This window comes from Lissotriton helveticus, chromosome 10, assembly GCF_964261635.1.
Source record: "Lissotriton helveticus chromosome 10, aLisHel1.1, whole genome shotgun sequence".
Classification (NCBI taxonomy): domain Eukaryota; kingdom Metazoa; phylum Chordata; class Amphibia; order Caudata; family Salamandridae; genus Lissotriton; species Lissotriton helveticus.
Window position 1 is genome coordinate 1,044,002,707 of NC_136071.1, and position 16,694 is coordinate 1,044,019,400.

Sequence of the window (16,694 nt, forward strand, 5' to 3'; positions counted from 1 at the left end):
CCTGGTGTCCACTCTGAAGTAGGAGAATCTTCTAGAGATTTCCACCCCTGAAGTGTCAGTAATACCATTCCTCCCTGCCCGGCCCCAGCTTATCTGAGGACATAAAAGACTGGTGAAAAACCCTTTGTGGGAGTGCTCAGGCAAAACCTTTGTGATGTGCAAGTGTGGTAGGTGACAGATTGTTCCCCTTGTTAAGTCAGATTGGCCCCTAAACACCCATTCTCCCTTTGTCTCTCTGTCTGGGAGGAATGCACAAGGACCGATTGCCAACTACACCCAGTCATGTGACCCAGGTCACAGTCAGAAAATGGTTGGGAAAGGAAATTACCAATGTTCTAAAAGTGACATTTTCAGAATTGTGACAACAATTTTTACTTACAGATCTTTAGACACCAAATTCGACCTGACTACATGCTCCCAATTGGAAGTTATAGCTTAATAAATGTAGTAAGTTAACTCAAATGTTATTCTATGGGAGAGATAGGCTTGCAGTAGTGAAAAACAAATGTAAGAGTTTTCAACTACCAGGAAATGTAAAAGTACATGTTCTACTTTTCAAATGCAATGCACTCTGCCCTGTGGGCTTTTTAGGGCACACGCGAGGGCTGACTTATTTGTACTAAAGGGAAGGTTTGGGCCTGGCAAAAGGTTTATTTTGCCAGCTTGAAACGGAAGTTTAAAACTGCACACAGGATTCAATGGCAGGCTTGAGTCATGTTTCCAAGGGCTACTTTAGTGGATGACACAATCAGTGCTGCATGCCCAATAGTAACATTTAATTTACTTGCCTTTAGCACAAGTAGCACCACTTTACTAGGGACATGCAAGTAAATTATATTGGCCAGTTGAGTGTAAGCCAATTGTACCATGTTTTAAGGAGACAGCCCAAGCACTTTAGCACTGGTTAGCAGTGGTAAAGAGAGCATAGTCCTAAACGTCTACAAAAGTGGGTTGAGGACACAGGAGGCTGAAGACAAAAAGTTTGAGGATGACCCTACAGACAGGGCCAAGTCCAACAGTACTACTGCAGTTATTTAACACATATGAAGAAAAAACTGAGATTTTGAGAAGGGATTTCTTGAGATATTATAAAATATTCTCTCTTTTGATCCTATCAGGAAGCCCATATAACCTGAGGTTATTAAGATGATTTTGATTGCCCAAGTCCTTAATTAGGTGTTTTCAGTTATGGTAGCTTTTCTTATGTGCAATTTTGGGTGACAACTTATTTTTGAATACTGGTTTTTGTGATGATTATAGTCATGACTAATGAATTATTAATATTGCACTTAAAACAATTTTAATTGAGTATTTATAAGATGTTTATTAATCTAGTTTAGTTATTGCACATTTTTGCGGAGACACCATTTGATTAATTTGAGTGCTGGTTTGGTGTTTTATTTGTCTTGCTCCCGCTCATTACCCCTCCAAGTCAATGCCCTGCTGTATGTCTTCTCTCACCTTAGACTTTGCAGAGCACAGGACACTGTGACGCAATTCATTGTTTTCCTTAGAGACAAATATTTTTGCCTTTTTAAGAAAATCGAGTGGTTTAATATCAGCTCATTCAAAAGAAATATTGTTACTGTATTCAATGATGAGATAGTGGCAAGGTATCCTGGAGATTTTACTGAATAATGACCTACCAGTGAGAATTTACCATCACTGTAATCCAATCAAAGCTTATTATTGAAACGAGCTGTCTATTAATTGTGGAGGCATAATACTCCTGCTTCAGAATTAGACATCAAATTTTTATCGAAATGTATTCAGATTAGTATTCAGTTGCAACAAAGGCAAAAAATTTTATATGAGTATTCTACATATGAAGATAAGTTAAAGCAATATATGTTGTATAATCTAGAGATAATGAAATGATTTTCCTTTAGTATGCTATCAAGTATCATAAGGGAAAATAGGATGCACAGTATGTCTGACTTGGAACCAGGCCGGGAAGGCAAATCCGGTCCCAATGGGGACCTGGCGCAAATGCTGCCCGGAGGCGGGAAGCCTCCCCCTGCCTATTTACATAGCCATGGACCTGGGGGCGGTGGAGAAATCAAAAAGGAAACTCAATATCACCATGGAAAAGATTTGCAGGGCCAATGGTTGGGGTTTTGTGAGGCACAGTTTCATAAATTTGAGGTCCCCTGGCTATCACTTGGAGGACGTGGTACACCTGACCGGGGTGGGGATGGACATGTTCCTACTAAACATCGTAGGGGTGCTAGAACAAATGGGTTTTATGTAAAAAGACAAAGGGGGACCAGGATTGGGGGAGCTCCCTCCATTCGGGAAACCATAGGGAGCGTGGCAGAATGAACCCAAGAATGGTAGAAAAAAATAAATAACATACTAGAGGTAGATGGAAGGCTCACACAGTGTCCTTGGGATGCCTCACGACAAGGGCAATGAGGGAGCCAAGGGCGGCATACCGTCATAGAAAGAGTAGATGTGATGCTCCCGCAGGGCCCTTGGGATGCCTCATGGCAGAGGTACTGAGAGAGCAAGAAGTAAGGACTCAGCCTCAGGCAAGATAGAGTAGATGCTCACACAGGGTCCCTGGGATGCCAAATGGCAGGGAGCCGTAGGAGCAGGGATGGCCCAAGATGGGGTACTGGGCAAGCGGGACTGCACATGCAGCCCGGGCAGGTTCTGACGGACACCCACCAAGTCGGTAGCCAGTTGAAGCACGTGGATCGGAGACCCAGACAGGTGGGCCCCCTCCTTTAATTAAATTGATTAGGCTGAGACCACATAACGACCAAGAATGTACGGAGATAATTGCAAAAGACAATAAAATGTGCTAACATGGATGTTATAAATGACCATTGAAACAACAATGCATTTGAGTCCAAGTGTGAAGGAGTAATTAAAACACAGTTATATTACCATATACATAAAATGATTCTGTGGGTACCACCTTATGCCTCAAAAAATTCTAAATCTGTTACAGAGAGTATTTCTAAAAAACTGCTTCAGTTTAATTGTCAAAGAATAATTGTCTGGTTCCAAATGGTGCTCCTTATAAATTCAGAGCCACAGTTTTCTTTTGTGAGCACTCATTCCCAAAATAGTTATATCATCTGTTTCAGATGAACAGTTTTGAGGTTTCTGGATTTGAGGTAAATCAATAACAAATAGGGTAGGGTAAATCAGGGTAAATCAGTCTACTAGTGCTGTCATTGCCACAATTTCACTTGGAGCAACAACTTGAGGTGAAATTACCTAATATCCTATCCGGCCCGAGACTAATCTGATTGCAGCATGCGTCTATTTTTATTTATTGACTTAGATTAGGCTTTTCTCTCTCAGCCCGACACTACCCCTCTGCACGCATGCGTATATTAATCGCCGGAGCGCCAGCAAACCTGTCACTAGGTCAGCGGTGCACTCCTCTGACGTGATTGACGCACGTGCATGCGCGTAGACGTCATTCCATCAGCTGTGCTCCGCCCTAGAGACAGCGGCGGCACTTCCGTCTATATCTTCTTGATGGAGGAAAATTTTTAGTCTTCGGGTCATGTAGACGGGCATGACCTAGGCAACGCAGATGGCTGGCTTTAAATCAGTAAGTGACGCAGGATGATCCGGTCAACACGAGGTATTTTTCCTAGTGTAACACCATAATGACCCTTGCTTTTCTGTTTCCCACCCGCCAGCGAGTGACTCGCAGTCACCGCCCCCTGACAGGACCCATGCTGTAATACCACTTCATTTTGAAACATAAGCCTACTTTCTCCTTAACTTTATTCGCAACTACCTTAACCATAGATCCATTAATCACACAGGCCTTTTCACATAATGAGGTAGTTCCTCTTTGTCCGCTTGGGTAACTATCTGAGGCCAAACTGAATTGACAATAATCCGCAGCGAGCACCGGTCATTGGGGAATGTACCCTGTGAAGGTTAATTGATCTATGCTCATAGTACCCGAATAAGTATATTGGCGCAGCCCACAATTTTTAGAAATAGCAGATAATGCGTAATTGCACCTAGAAACCCGAACAGGAAGTATCACTAGGTTTGATTACTCCCCCATGGGGCCTACAAAAATATGTGACAGTAACACTTTAGACACTCCCATTCTGAGGGCATTTGTGGTTGTCCAGGATCACTCATATGTTTGGACTATGCACCAGGCAAAATATGTGTATCTGTCATTTCTTGTGTATGTGTTTTTCAATGTCCCTTTTGCCTTACAGATCGACACATGCATTCAGAAGTGCTGAAGATGTAATTTTTCCGAACCGTGAGTAATCCGGTTCTGTACGTGACCATAGGTTAGGGTGCACCTTAGCAAATGCATACCGCCATGGTCCCTAGTACTGAGGAAATCCTCGCAACTGGCACACGGAGGTTGAAACATGTCGACCTAATGTTTTAATTCTGGATGTGGCTGATCAATTTATTCAGTTGCAACGTCCACCACACACTTTATAAACTAGTCTTACTACCCTACCATTAAAATTGATTTAAGAAGTAGTAAAGACAATTTTAACATCATTACTGCACCATCACTTGCACTCAATACACAAAAATCCTGCTCCGCTGTAATCAGGCGTTGAGGCACTGGGCCTCTCTGTGGGGGGTCCAATGATGAAGCATGTCACCAACTAGGTTGGTGAGTGAGGACCCTTCATAAAAACATGAGTGATTCCTGTTTATAGCACTTGACATTCTGGCTTCACTCTTTTGTTATTTATTGTATTATCAAATTCAGTAAGGGCTACTGAATATAAACGTATGATGACTATTGGGTTTGTGTTGGTAGTTATTTAAATTAAATTTCTTGTTGTCAAAATAACATACATCAGTTCAGTTACACCACTGGTGATATGAAAGATGAACTTTTATTGGCCTATAAAATAAAAGTGGTAGTTTGTTGCACTTATTTTGGACTTGTGAAAATCTGAAATAATGTTGAGAGGAGGCTTTTCAAAGAATTAGGTAGGTTTTGGTTTGTTCAATTACAGGACAGGCCACCATTAGTTCTTCAACACAACACTTCTCTAGAAGAAACTGGAGAATAAAGATGTTCTGTTGTGTGTATTTCTAGTGAACATTGTCTTTAAAGTCATTAATTTACCTACATTGGCATGGCAATGCAAGTCAATGGGGCATCTTTAGAGGAATATGATAAAAGTAATGTACGATTGTAATACTCAATGCAATTTAGAAAGATGGTTGGACCAAGATTGCTAAAATACAGGTGAAAAATACATCTGCATTGTGTTGATGTTGCTGAAATTAAATTAATTGGGATGTATAACACCCTGGTTTGCCAACTTCTTTTGTGATATATACAAATATTAGCTTCAGTGTTTGCAATGTTAAAATAACACAGCAGGATTTATTGGAAATATTAATTACTATTACCCCAATCATTTTTGTCCCACTTTTGCTCTGGAAAGGTGTGATGATAATGATGATGATGATAATTGTTAATATAATTGTTATTATTATCATTATTTACATGTGTAATAGTAGTAGTATTGTCGGTAGTAGTATTAATAATGGGATAGTGATGGTAGGTGTATTGTTATTATGAATATTAATTAAAAGCCTTCTTGCAAAATGCTAAGTTAGGGTACTATGATAACAAATTACAGAAGGCGAAAAATCCTTCAACAAAAGTCATTGGCATGGGATTATAGATCCAACTATTTTCCCTTGAAGACACTACTGGCCAGATGTATTAACATTTTGAACCAATGTGGTCTACCCACAATTGACACAAACCTGGACAAAGTGTTGATTTGGGATTTACTTTACAGCACCAAACTTGTTTTGTGGTGGTAAGTAGTTCCAGAGTAACACACAGAAAAACTGTCTGCTTCTTTGTGCAACTTTGCATCAAGGAAGTACTAGGTTCTAGGCTCCATGGGTGGTACATGGGCATTCACATGAAACTATAATGGATTTCGACCTAAAGCCCTATCTGCTAAACTTTATAGACATTTCATTGTTTGCACCAAAACATTCCACCTCTTCAAGGCAGGCATAAAGCTGGGGAAAAGTACCCTTCCAATCTAAACATATATTAGACATCATACAGACAGCATTGCATGATGTACAGGGATATACAAGAGGCACACCCAAGTTCTGAGGGAGAGAACAACAGCACCATATCTTAGTAAATATGGCACTGTCTGCAGGGGGGCTGCTCCGTTATAGCGGAGGAGCGTTGCATCCCTGCTGAAAGTCAGCAGATGCAAACGAGAAAAATGGAATGATAATAAAGCAATTTTATTATCATTTTATTTTTCCCTGATTCAGAGCCAGCAGGGTTGGGTGGGGCCATCCTCAGCTTTTGGAGGAGTAGTGGGCCCTGCTAAATGTGTATGTCGGTTTGGACGCTTTCTTAGGCTGGCCAAACAGATATGCGCACTTAGCCTTTCTCTAACCCTGCGCATCCAGGTGGAGAACATTCCCAGGCTCCCAGGCACTGATTAAGTGGCAAACCAGGCCGCTAAGACCAATCCCAGCGCTTCTCTCCTGCTGGGAATAGTATTTGGGAGCCTGTGCCGTGTGCACAAGCCCTGGACAGAAGAAGTTACGGACCGGGAGAGAGGAGCGAGGCAGCGGCCGCCGAAGCAGCAGGTAAGTACAATTTTATTTATTTTTAATTATGTCTAATGTGATTTTTTTTGGTTTGTATTACCCCCCGCCCAACCACTTCACAATGCCATCAGCCACTATTGATTGTCTATTGATTGATTGTCTAGTTATCTCCTTTTCACACAACTCAGCAACTTTGATTGCTCTCTGTTGTGTGACAGCACAGTAAATTTGCCCATACATCTTCTATTGTTTTAAGTGGTCTAAATTGCGCATAGGCATAAAGGAGAGGTAATCTTTAAAGGTCCCAGGAAACAACAAGGAGGGAAGTGGACCAATCACATGCATGTAACCAAATTAGGTTCTCAAATGTTAAAATCATACTTTTTTGGAGAATTCTAAGAAATGAAATTTGCACTCCAGAAAAAACATGACATTCTACGGTGCGGTCCTTCTATATGTTGAGTCTAAATGGGGCTAGAATGCCCAATCAGTCTAGTAATATTTATAGATTGTATGGAGAAAAGAACTAAGGGGTCTACTAGGATCTCGGGCGGATTGCCACTGCTGGGCCGTTGGTGCGATCCGCCCGCCAAATGTTCCTGTTTGATCCCCCGCCATATTAGTACGGTGAGGGGTACCATGGCGGATGTAAAGACCGCCCGCCACTTTTCCACCAGTTAGAATGCCAGCCGGGTGGAAAAGGCACACAATATGGTGGCATTGCCGTGCAGGCACCGCCATCCATATTATGATACCTGTGGTGGAATGCCTTTCCATGGAGGAGACTCTGCCATTGAAAAGCCTGCAGTAAATCACTGTGGGGGACCATTGTGGGCCCCTGGGGGGGTGGAGGGGTGCTTGGCTGCACTGGGGGGTACCTTTGGTACCCCCCATCATTGCCATGCACAATGTGGCAGGCACCGCACGGTGCCTGTCACGTTGTGAATGGCAATGCACAACATGAACTTGAACACTGCGGAGGGTGCTGCTTAAACACCGCCCGCTGCAATGTTAAAGTAGAGGAAGCGCCCACCAGTGTGGTGGGCACATCCTAATTGGCCTGGCGGGACCTCCGCACCTCTGGCGGTCGGTCCCGTGTCCCGTTACGGTGGCCATCGTAATAGGCCCCTAAGCATCTGGTAAATATATTGATTTTGAAGTAAAATATAAACACTGAATGTTGAAGTTGCATTTTCGATGCCTAGGCTTGCTGAATACTACCATTATGTTAGACAGGAACACCAGCATTGAACGTGAAAATCATGCACTTGAAATTATTATTTACCTTGTATGTAATTTATGCCAGATATTCACCTAAATATGATAAAATGAATGACCGAAAATGCACATCTTGAACACATTTCCATTGCAGAAATTTTTAAGTCGCCATAAACGTTGGAAATTAGACCCTGGATGGGTATGTGAACAGGTTTTGTGAGGGATCACGTGGTGCAAACCAGCACAGGACATTGGTTGATTCACTTACCATTATAAATTCCAGCAGGCACAGTGTAAAATTGTGTAGTGCCACGTAAGAGCCAGGGCGACCTTCATCAAATCTGGGCCTAATCAACTTTCTCCACACTACGCTAGCACTCCATTTTTCATTCTTAAACTTGCGATATGTAGACTGCATGCTCACTATTCTGCTAGAAGCTAGTACAAATCATGCAATACCCATATACTTCTCTCCTTATTGTTGAAGTCTAATGTATTTTTTTTGCTTAGAGCAAACTGCATTCGGATCATCTTAAATATGCCATCTTTTGTCTCTGACAGAACCACTAACTAAGGGGGCGATTACGATTGCGGTTAATCCGCATCCTCCGGGCCGGCAGAAGCCACCGCTGGCCCGGAGGATGCGGATTAACCGCTGCGGTCAGAGAAATGACCCCCCGCCGAATTAGGATGGTGGGGGGGTCATCTGCGGAAGGCAAGACCGACCGACGCTTTTCCGCCACGAGACCGCAGCGGAAAAGCTCTAATATGGTGGCGGTGTCTATCAGACACCGCCAGCCATATTAGGATGCATCGGGAAACATGCAAAAGCATGTGGTCTTTGGCATTTGGGGGCCCGTTGTGGGCCCCCAGGGTGTCGGGGGTGGGGGGTGCACATGGGGGGTACCTATGGTACCCCCCATCATTTACATGCACAAAGCAGCAGGCACCGCGCGGTGCCTGCCGCTTTGTGCATGTAAATGTAACACATGCAGTTTTAACATTGCGGTGGGTGCTGCTTCAAGCAGCACCCGCCGCAATGTTAAAACATACAGGATGTGACCGCCAGGGTGGCGGTCACATCCTAATTTGCATGGAGGGACCGCCGCTGCCCCTGCGGACGGTCCCTCCTCCTCTGGGGTGGCGGACGGACACAAGTCCGTCCGCCATCCTAATCGGCCCCTAAGTATGGACGTTTTAGTGTATATTTTACTATCTCCTTTTTGCATACATTTTGTACATTTTGTTGGATATTATTTAAATTCATTTTACGTGGGATAGAAAGCTTCTGTTTCAAATAAGTAATCTTTGTATTTGGTTTTTCTGAAATTTACATTTAATTTTTAGTTAATAGTTTGATCAATGGCAATTAATAATGTAACCACTGCTCAGTAAATTTCATAAATAATGTTACCACACTTCAATTAATGCAATGATAAGGCCTTTCCAGTTTCTTTATTTTTTCTCAAAAAAATACCCAGTAGGTAATTCTCATAGATTTTTCAGGCCTCCATTTTAAACATGCATTTTCTCATTATATTTCTACTACGACTGTAGTTAATATTTCATTCCTGAATGACTGAGATGAAAGAAAAAATAATTTTCAGGTAACAGTTACTCAGACATTAAGTTTATGTTTTATTCACAAAGAGGGGCTTACAGACAGTCGGCTTAGCTGTGGGGTGCTACAAAATCCTGGTCTCAATATCAGAACGATTTCTTACACATAGGTACCCATTCTACGCATGCTGAGGCAGATATAGGGCCAGATGGACAGAGCGTTTTTATGTTCGCAAATTGGCCGATTAGCAGAATCTGCCTATTTGTGAATGCAAAAAGGGTTTTTCAAATATGCAAATCCCTATTTGTGATTCGTTAGCCTATTACCGAATTGCAATTGGGTTTGCGATCCGGTATGAGGAAGTGGGGTGTTTATGGCATCCCTGCCTAATACCGAATTGCAGTGGTATGTGTGAATGTTTTGCAACCGAAATGCGGTTGTAAAAAGTCGAATTTTACTGCCTATTTCAAGTCGGTTGTAACCCATTTGCAAGTGGGAATGGGTTCCAAATGGACAGCTTCCCTTTGGTGAATGTTTATTAAAACAATTTTTAAGAGCAGACAGAGTTCCCACAGACCACTGCCTACTCTTAAAAAATGAAAAGAAAACTTTACATTATTCTTTTTGTTAAATCATTCCAGTTTCCTTTAAGGAAAACAGGCTGCCTTTCAAAAAAAGATTGCTTTATTTAAAAGTAATCACAGACATGGTAGTCTGCTAATTACAACAGGCCACCATCCTGTGATTTTTGCGATTCCCAATGGGTCACAACCAGAGACTTACCTCATTAATATTCATGAGGGAGGCCTATTTGCGACCCACTGGGAAACGCCAAATGTTTAAACCAAACATTTGTACATGGGTGTTTGCGATTATCAAATAGCGAATTGCAAAAATGTTCTAGTTTGTAATCGCAACTGATTGCCTACGTACATCTAGCCCATAATTCTCCAATGGCGGCTCCTCCGCTAGGAGTGTCACCCCACTGCTTTTCAGCAGTGTAAGGAAAAATAAAATGAGAATAACTCAGTGTTATCATTTTCTTTTTTCTTTTTTTCGGGTACAGCAGCTTTGTGGGGTGGGGCTACTCTGCTGATAGAGATGGGGAGGGAAGGAGTGTTTTTCACTCCCTAAGTGTGCAGGAATGTTTGGCCGGCTGTATCGGGCCAGACAAACTTTCATGCGCACTTAGCATGTTCTCCACCCAGGCTGCATAAAAGCTTGGGTGAAAAACATGCCCAGGCTCTCAATCCCCGTCAGAGCTCCAAACCACAGCGCTCAAACCAATCGCAATGCTGCATTGCAGCGTTGTGATTGGCTCATGGAAGCCTTGGGGCTTCCTAATCTGTTTTCCGGCCAGAGAGTCGAGGGGATAGGCGTGAGGAGGAGGACGCAGTGAGGAGGTACGTTTATGTTAAGTTTTTTATTTACCCCCAGCATCCCCACCTTGCCACCCCATCCATGCTGGCTGCCACTAATATAATATCCACATTTGTAAAGCGCACAATCACCCGTTAGGGTCTCTAGGCGCTGGGGGCCGTCGGGAAGATTAAGCAAGCTATTGCCCAGAGTCACATGGTGCTGGGCTAATCTGCCGCCGGTGCCGGGGATCGAACCGTGTTCCCCAGATTCCGGAGTCAGTCGCCCTGGCCGCGGCGCCACACCTCTTCCTCTGAATCTTCTAACTTAAAACAAATGACTGAGTCTCTACTTCTTTTTCCATTGTTGATTTAGCAATATCATGCTCAACTTTTAAAGTGTATGTTCTATATGATTCCTTTTTTAAATGTTTGGTAGTAGAAAATAAATACATATGATATATACAAGTGGGATTTCATGTGGAACATTACAGCAGCGTTCAACATATAAGAATAATTGAGCATATTATAGCATTGACTGGCATATTGGGAATGCCTTAGGACTAGGAGCATAATGCCTTTTTATGGCATATGGGCCATATCTGGGCCACATCTTGGTTTTTATTGACATATGGATTGTGCTGGAAAACTATCTTGGTAATACTGACATTAAGGGCATATCAGGATCATATGACATCATTGACTGACATAGTGGATACCGATGTGGCACATCATGACAATGACAAGCATATGAAGAATATCTGGGGAATAGGATGGCATTAATTACCATAAGATGTGCACTATAGAGTACATAATGGCATGGACCGGCCAGCATATGATGGATGAATCCGCTCACACATTGATTTTGATGACTGCACTGACTATGATTTGTTGTGGTACAGAAGCACTGTCATACATTTATTTACTCACTAGGATGTCATAGTAGTTTTGGACTATTGAAGTGCCTCCTGAAAATTGACAGTTTCTATTGGAGGACGCAATGGGTGTATAATACAGGAAATGTAAAGCCAATATATGGGAACAAGTTAGTTTGTTTACTGAAAATGAAAATATGGTATTGGTGACAAACAAGGATAGTTTGAGAAAATGTCAAGCTAATGTTGGGAATGTGGGTTTGTTTTTCTTTTACTAAGAATGAAAGATGACACTTGATGAACGAATTACTGCAATTTAAGAAAATGAATTCACTTACAAGACATAGCAATCTGATATAAGTGCTGATTCATAATCCCATAGATATATGTAGTGTGGCAGACAGCACCTGTTGTTAACACATCGTATGCCCGGCTGCAACTAGGCTCAGCGCTCAGTATAAATAAAGGGTAAGCTGATTGCACAGGGGCAGTCACTGAAATCTGCATCCAGAGTTAAATGTCATCGGTTTGCCTCTACTACAAGACTGATGCAACAGAGTGGGCACTACTTTGCCAGGTGAGGTGCACACCAGAGATCGGCTGACAAGGCTCAGCCTAAGCCCCGCCGTCCACTTTTTCTGGATGAAGTGTACACTTTTAATGCAGTTTGCCTATTCTGGCATGGGTGATGCCTTCAGGTGAACCAGAGGCCTGTCGACTCCACTCTCACAGCACCTCCTGTGGCCTCACTGAGAAACCATGCCTTACTGCCTCTACTGTGTGTTCTCGTATACGGTCAAGACTACAAAGCTGCAAGCTAAATTGAACAAATGAAACACAGAAGAGAAAAAAAGAATATAAGTCATACTCATTCGAAGAGGGGAGGGGCCGTGTTTTCTGTAACCCCAGAACCCACAAATTAGGAAACACCTGCTGCCTAAGGGCATAGAAGGTGTCACAAAGCTGCTGATCAGCAAACAAAAAAACAAATAAAAGTGTACTCAAAAGCCTGACATCTGGTGAGAAGGTGACAGTGATAGTAAACAGATGAGCGCTGAGAAGGAACTTTGGTGCACCTTTCACAGTTTTGTGTCTGCTAGTCCGACTCGCTGCAGCGCCTGTCAGACAAGGAGGGCTCTGTCAGTGTTTGTCTTGGCGATAAATGAAGATTGGCCTCATCGAGCCATTCTTACATCCAAGAACCAATGTCACATTTGCGTTCATTTAACAAAGATAGAAAAGCAGACTCTAGATTGCCTGCCAGTGATTATCCTTGTTTCATACATAAACACCACCCAATGCTGACAATGGGCAAGTGAATAATAATGCCATTGACGGGTACAGTGGTACAGTGACAGATGCAATCATAGTCTGTTAAAAAGGGGGTTTCTGGTTGGCTCGGGTATGCACCTAAACAAGACAGAACCCACAACGTAAGTCAAGGTTAGAGAGTTACACACCCAAGATAACCCCTGCTTCCCCCATGTAGCTTGGCACAAGCAGTCAGCCCAAAGGTTGGGGATAACCCTGGAAAAATGGCCAGGTCCAACATAGCCAGACCATTAGCCCCCTCCACACATCATGATGGTGCACCATCCATACTTTTACCACAGTTCATGGACTGGTGGCACTGGCCACAGCTACTCCCAGTTGGAAAACGTGAATGACATATCCAAAAAATTACTTAAAGGCAACCACAGAAACTGATGGTGAGATCTTAAGATCTCTTTTATTTCTCAATTCTGGTGAATTATTCAAACTGTTGTTATGCTTACCAAATGCAGGAATGTCATGAACTATGAAGCAGAGGTAGCATCACTAGAAGCTCTTTTCAATCAATCTACAATTGAATTCAGACTGTTCATACTTTGTTCTCATGAAGGCACAACTGAAGGATGGTAAGTCAAATGACAGTTAATACGATTAGCTGCAGGAAATTGTCAGCACCTGTACAGACAATGACCAGGCTAAAGAAATACATGCTCAATGAATAGGAGGTTGCTGGTCTTCAGTGTTGTGATGGACAATCCATCAAGAAATGCTAAGGATGCTTGACACCATCTTTACCCTAGGCAAGCCACATGAAACCTTGCATGGAGGAGCAGAAACAACGGAGTGTGCCCTGGCTCATACATTAATCAGAACCTGATGAGCACAGATCTATCAAAAGAAATATGATTGAATCCATTCAAGAACAGACCATGGAGATAGAAATAATGACAAGGAGAAGCAACAAACATGTGGATATTGGTGAGGTGACCGTCCTGCAGAAAATGTGTGCTGTGTGGAAGATAAAGGCTGTTAAAATTGTGGCTGATAATGTTTCTTTGAAAATATATATAGGAACATCAGAAGGGGAAGAGCCCTATAGAAAGGAAATGGCATGCCACAGGCCCATCAGATGGACTTGCATGATCCAAAGGACTGGCATATCCTTCTAGGAGGCAAACAAACATGGCAGGCCCTGATGGGAAAAAAGAGATATTCAACAGTTGAGGATAAATCAAATGCAAGCAGATGTCTTCCAAGGACGTGTTTGTGATAATACAAGGACTGGAAGGTGCAGCATTGATTGATTCTAGGAAATCAGGGGACATTATGTGCAGATAACATACTTCAGTTGAAACACAGGCCATGCCTAGCCAATACCAGGCAAGAATATATGCATATGGAGTTATATACTTGCTTAGACTTGCAGGCATATTTGTGACTAGTGATAATCACAATGATAAATATCTGGCAGAAAAATGATTTCTCACAGAACTGGGCACTAGGACTCTAGTGAGCTGTGTCTGTGCAAATGGCTTGTGTTAGAGAGCAAATTACATTTACAGTTCAGAGACCTTAAAAAAACAGTCATGACACTTTCTGAGAGGAAAATTAATAAACGTGAACCAAATACACATTATAGAGAAGATGATGAAAACAAAGAATTTTAGTTCTTGCATCGTAAAAGCATGCATAAAAAGTGTAGTGTAAATGATATCATTCGCATAAATAATATAGATTGTGATTTATTAAGGAAACAAACTACATTTTATTAACATGTGCTAGAAAACATGTAACATGGTGAACTCTCATGCTATGGAGCTTATCTCTAATCATACTTTATTTATATTTATATGTGTGTACAACTAATGCAAATTTGTTAACCATCAAGATTTAACCTCAATATGATGATACATTCAATATATCTGTATTTTTCTCGTGTAAATGTGCTCACTGAAATGACAAAAGAAAAGTAGGTGTTACACATTCCTAACTAATGATGCCTTTATGAGACGTTTATAGATTGTATTTCATACATGTACTAATGCAGAGCAAACAGAACACAATTAATTAACTAACGTTTTAAATGTAATTATACGTTAGTACACTCAAAAAGATAGAAGTCTGTCGTACTGACACATTATTTGTGAACCAGACTGAATGATTTCAAGTACATCAAAAGTCATACTCGAATGACAGATATCTTATTATCTCCTACAAATGTATGCTAAACACTTCTACATTTACACTTTATGTTAGCACAATTTAATGTAGGCCAAACCGAATATCTGAGGGTTCTTGAACTGGTCAATCCACTGCTGTGAGAGAATTCCTCAATATAAGAAAATGGTATGAACAGTGTTTTGTTTCCTGAGTTCTCGTGTACGGTATGTGAAACCGCTACAATATTTGTCACAATTCTAACCAGCTGCCAGAGAAACTGTTCTCTTGAACTTGCCTATGGGCTTTTGCTTAAGGAGCATTGTTCTAATGTTTCGTACACTGGATAATATCACCTGACATCCATCCTATACGAACTGACCAAAGGACTGGTTGGTCTGATCAGAAAATGTGATCCCAGGAGGTGTCACCCCCGGAACCTTAAGAATGTAATATTACTTGATTTAATGGACTGAGCATGTTTGGATCAGCACAGTTGTTGGAGCTGGATGGTGACAGATTGGCTGCTCACTATTTCCTTACTTATGGAATTCTTTGCAGAACTTACCTTGGCAAAGCCTGGTTTGCCCAATGCTGACTCACCTGGCATCTTTGCAAACGGACTCATAGTAACGCTACAGTAATTCAAACTAATTTTCTTTGTATGAGTGTAAACACCTGGGACATCAAACATCTACTAAAATAATTCTGCCACTTGTTTGAGGGAATCAGCTGTCACAAGCACAAAAATGTAAAACTTTGTCAGAACCCCAAAATAAAAACAGTTGCATCTCATAATTGATGCATACCTTTCCACCCCAGAAGACCGTTCGATGGAAAACTAATCATTGTGGAGCAATAAAGACTTTATAGAAAAGGTATCTGACCCCATGCTATGATGACCACATAGTGGTGATAACAAGGCCAAAATAACCTAGAGATAAAATTATCTGTGTTCATGTGCATTGATGTGTGCCTGCCAAACACATCAATGAAACTAGCCCAATTATTTAGCTAATCTCTGCTTGTCAGTCAGTCAGTCAAAAAACTTTATTCGGTTGATTAAAACCATAAAAGCAATACATGATACAAAGATAATATTTTATAAAAAACAATTAAATAAATAAAGAGAGTTGATTGCATTCCTACTTAAAAGCAAGGAAAAAAGGGACATTAATAAAAAGGGATTTGGTAGATACAGGGAACACCTAAGAATAACAGTATATAAATCTCACCAGAGTATATACTAACAATCAAATTTCATGAATTGATAATGCGGCAGTTCTTACTCTTTTCTGTCTGGTGGCAGCTACTAAAAAACAGGCTACGCCAAAAGTGACTGGCACTGAGTTCAACATCTGTAAATATAGTAATGCTGGCCGTACCTGAACAAAATGTAAAGGTTTTAAAATAGGCACAAGAATTTTTTTTCGCAGAACCAAATAGTGCTCACACAGCATAACCAGATGCAGAGTATCCTGTGTTGAAAAACAGTCGCATGTACAAGGAGGTAAATTTTCTGGAGTACCCCAATCTGTATACGTGCCAAGGATGAGATGGATCAAATTAAATCTAAACCTTATGAGCAGAAATCGATGGTAGGGCTTTGTGACATATTTTAGATAGGGTTCCATCTCTGTAGTAGTGGAAAGTTGAAAAAGTAATCTGACTGTAGGTTTACTGATTTCA